Source organism: Bactrocera oleae, chromosome 5 (assembly GCF_042242935.1).
Source record: "Bactrocera oleae isolate idBacOlea1 chromosome 5, idBacOlea1, whole genome shotgun sequence".
Classification (NCBI taxonomy): domain Eukaryota; kingdom Metazoa; phylum Arthropoda; class Insecta; order Diptera; family Tephritidae; genus Bactrocera; species Bactrocera oleae.
This window is the reverse complement of record NC_091539.1, coordinates 15,291,635-15,296,450: the sequence shown is the minus strand read 5'-3', so window position 1 is coordinate 15,296,450 and position 4,816 is coordinate 15,291,635. Positions and strand designations below refer to the sequence as shown.

The 4,816-nt window shown below is 34.4% G+C and overlaps 1 non-coding gene across 1 annotated transcript; it reads left to right on the top strand.

The window, feature by feature from the left end:
• The first annotated feature begins 3,889 nt into the window (after positions 1-3,889).
• TRNAI-AAU (transfer RNA isoleucine (anticodon AAU)) lies at positions 3,890-3,963 on the top strand. The gene has a single exon. It is a non-coding gene; the product is annotated as a tRNA-Ile (tRNA).
• The last annotated feature ends 853 nt before the right edge of the window (positions 3,964-4,816 follow it).

Sequence of the window (4,816 nt, the reverse complement as noted above, 5' to 3'; positions counted from 1 at the left end):
AATGTAAGACGATGTGCTTTTCCCATAGATCTGTGCACCCCTCTTCGATATTTAAATTTTATTTTTCGAATATATACATAAAAAATGTATGCAAAGTATGGCAGAATATTTCGTTTTGAAAAAAAAACATTACTTATGAATACACTCTCAACAATGAATTTAAACTCATGCCTCTGTATGAATCCATTGCATAATTTGTGGCTACGAGTAATAACTAATACAAACTTTTTTTTTTTTCTAATTGAGCGCATTTTTCTCATTGTCAATCAAAACGCACAAAAAACAATTTTGTTTTAATATTTCTAATTGATCTTATGTTGATCTTTAATAAAAATGTGATTACTTATGAGTTTGGAGTTAGAATTTACGTAATTGCTACGAGAGTATGATATGCTGCAATGGATTCAGTAACGTGGCTTTATTTGAACGGAACACACGTGCTTACATATTATTCCAAATAATTATATTTCGTTTATATTACCTATATAAAGCAAAAAGACTTGATATTCTCTTTAATTGTATGTACATGGGATTTTCACTTAAACAGTGAAAGTCGCCGAGAGGATAAACGACCACCGTTGCTGAGAGCGCTTTGTACGTCCTTCATTTCCGGCAATTTGCCGATATCACCACGGGCAGCCATTGATGGCACGGTGGCGAGTAAGCGTCGAGCTACACGCTATATATCACCCTGACTGATTTTTTCGATTTCATGTATAAAGTGTTCAGGTCGCTTGCGATGACCTGTTGCCAGAACTTGTCTACCCACGTCTTCAAATACAACCGGCCTTGATTCCAGGTTCATTAATAGCATCGATTGCAACTGAATTTTGGAACGACTCAATTCATCCCTACCCGGCTCACTTGCCATGTTGACGAGTGCACGTGTAATAACCTCAACCATATCGCGTACGTTACTGGGTGGAGCGCTAGCATGTATGCAGAATAGCCCAGTATCTGCATAGGCGTGATTATAAGCTGTAGCGCTATACATCCAATGATAGCGATTAAGAACGTTCGTGTATAAACGGGAGTACATGCCTATTGTCTCCTATTTCAAAGTGTATACCATTATCAATATGAAAATGTGGATTTATTTATATAAAGCTTTTGAAATTTTGCAGTTTTGATATAACGATAGATATTATACCATTTCATTATGGTTCGTTGGGTGAGCAAATCAGAGTTTAAGCATATACATACATACATATTTATGCACTAATACATTGTATATACATATAACTCAATGAACTGGTAAACAAAGACTAACCAACTCCATTGGCATTGGATATTAATTATTAATTTAAAATTTTATTGAATTTTTATAGAAACGATAAGGAGCGCACACAATGTAATTATTATATATCTTCTTTATTTTAAATTGAAACGCCGTTTACCATCAAAACGATATCCGTAAGCTGCTGCATTCTTTGTGTCCACCAATGCTGGATTGCGATGCTTAAAGGCTTTTTTTGTAATAAAACACCATATTCTGGAGAAAGTTTTTAACTATGTTGATTTGGGAGTTAATATGGACCCTAAGTTTAATTTTTGTCTTCATATTGACACCATGGTCTTGAAAGCAAAAGCTGTCCTCCTCAGTTTTGTTCAACGTTGGTCTACATAATTTAGAGATCCGTATATTACTAAAGCACTTTATACAACTTTGGTTAGACCTATATTGGAATATGGCTCTGTTGTATGGAACCCTAACTACCAAATCCATTCTGACAAGTTAGAGTCTGTTCAAAAACAATTTTTACTTTTTGCCTTAGCGCATTTCCGATGGGATTCTAGAGTAAGTCTACCTCCATACACTAGTCGTTTAAAACTTATTAATCTACCTACACTTTCTAGTCGTAGGGAAATGCTTGGCATAATATTCTTAGTGAAAATCTTGAATGGAACAGTTTGCAGTCTGTCTGAAATTAAATTTAATATCCCGATTCGCTTTTCGAGGCAGTTTAGACCTTTACGGTTAAAATCCTGTAGATCAAATTTCGAACTAAACGAACCATCCCGCCGTATATGTCATGATTTTAATTCTCATTCCAGCACATTTGACTTGTCTGACTCACTTTTCAAAATTAAAAAGACTTTATTGTTTTCTCTTAATGAATTAAAATATAGCAGTTTATTATATCGTAACTATAAATCTTAACTGTTGAAGTTTTTGTTTCTGTAGCTGAGCAGTTTTAGATCTTAACACTTAAAAAACTCTCTTGCCTTTTCTGACTCGGCTAATTCAGCACGTATGCGGATTGCGCCCCTCGCGTCGGTTGGGAGGGTAATCGTTGGGTTATTATTATTATTACGAGTATAATAAATATGTGGACGACCCCAGTGCATATGGCTGAATTTTTGCAGAAAATATGGGTCAATCTGTGATATATATTATTGAAATTCGAGGAAAATGTTTGTTTAATAATAATATACTTTTGTGTAAAAAATGGGTTGAATCGGGTCAATACGTGCCTGAGCCCCCATATACCTAATATAAAGATTTTCGAACATCCTTTGGGCTACATATGTATATCGGCCAATGTGAGAGTTATTTTAACGATATAACGATTTCCGATTTTCCACCTGACTTTAAACAGTTTAGGTGGGTCAAAATGTGTGATATTTTAATTAAGTGGACACGTTTTATTAAAAGATATAAAATTATATAAATGGTTTAGCGCTCAATTTAAATGAATTGGTCTTGATCTCAACTTCAGTATATTAAATTTAACCTCTCGGTTGAGTTTACATCACATATAACCCTTTGAGGATGTTTTTAGTATAATTTTCGCTGACGGGAAGTAAAATATAGTAATAAAACTAAGTGAGCCTATGACCTTCGATAGATGTACCATAAGTTGATAAGATACCAAATTTAATTGTAATCCATTCAAAATTTCTGCAAACATTTTGTTGAATTTTTCGGAACACATTTTAATATAAAGTTTTGCCAAAACCTGAAGGTATTTAGGCCGCTTTGTTACACCCGAACTTTGCCCATCCTTACTTGTTTTAGACACGTGGTTTTTAATGAGGCAATACATTTTTCGGAGTTGGTCTTTTTAACAGCTGTTACTTGATTTATACTCAGTTTGGTTTGTCATTATATAACAAATTGACTTACTGGCTTACTGAAGTAAGCCCAAAACGAGATGGCCACCGATCCCGATTTTCACAAAAAAAATATTTTTCAGCAATGAAGCTCACTTTTGGTTGATTAGGTACGTTAATAAACAAAATTGTCGTATTTGGAGTGATGATAATCCACAAGCTATTGTTGAGACACCGTACCAATGTCAAAAAGTCAGTGTTTGGTGTGCTCTATGGGCAGAGGAAATCACTGATCAATATTTCTTCAAAAATGAAGCTGGTCATAATGTTACAGTCAATGGGGAACGCTATAGAGCTATGGTTAATGAATTTTTCGTGCCTTTCGCTCTAAGAAGATATGCGATACAGTCAAAGAAACAATCAAATTATTGAAGGAAACCAAGACCGTGTGATTTAAGACTACTGTAATTTTTATGGGGTTATGTGAAGTCGCTTGTATATGCAGATAAGCCCGAAACGATTGGCACCTTGGAAAATAATAATATTATTTATTTATGTATTTTTTTCTTCTTGAAAACCACATGACTAAAAAACACCATTTATATTAATATAATGTACAAACATGTTTACCATTAACATACATAGACTAAATTAAACAAAGTTTAGACAAATGATAAACGCATGCATACAAGTATTTTATTCGACCGCATGATACAGATTATTTTTAAATGCATGTGAGAATTGGCAGTGATTATTTTTAATACATAAGTATGTACATAGATAAGTATGTGTATATATACATAAGTATATGTCCTCTATGCAAAAGGGGACCATTGGCCCATTAGCTCAGTTGGTTAGAGCGTCGTGCTAATAACGCGAAGGTCGCGGGTTCGATCCCCTCATGGGCCACATTAGTATTTTAATTATTCTCACTTTCCGAGTAACTTACATTTCAAATAGAAGAAGCTACATAAATATGTATGTACTAATCGTGCACATACAATTTATTTTTATAATTTAATTGAAATTTTAAACTGTTTCTGGGGTGTAACTGTATTGCAATTATTTGTGGCGCTTAGAATAAGAGAACTTAATACTTTCACTGAAGAAAGTCCACCGGGAAAGATGAATAGATAAGAGTGAAAATGAGGGCATATTTCAAAGCAACTGCGTTTTAACATCAAACAAGCGTTCATAAGCAAATACGTATGTATTTATGTATGTGTGCATTTGTTTGCTGAAGTTCGTATGGCGTGTGCTGAATGTACGAGTACGCCGGCTTGTAAGCCGCGCGATGGGATTCACTAGCGAGCCACTCAAGTGCACACAAAACGGACCCCAAGTACGGATTTCAGCGTAAGCACAAGAGCAGCTGCAATAAGTACATATACACATACTTGTATGTATATAAACACAAAAATTTTCAAAATGTGACGATGTTGTGTACAACAGCGATATGAAGATACGTTTTTGGTTTAGAAGTTCAGAAGTGCACGTAAACAACATACATGCATATATATGTATACATTTGTATATATGTATGGTAAGTATGTACATATGTATGTACACTATGCGCCCAATTCCCGAACAATTTGCTGACGCTTTCATTCTCCACTTACATACCATAGATATATAAATGTGTCTCTGTTTTTCATTCTCCAACACGCTTCGTTTTTTTACGCTCGATCTATTTTTTACATATGCATACATACCTATGTACATATGAAGGTCCCATGTATATATTTTTACTCCTTGACTCCAT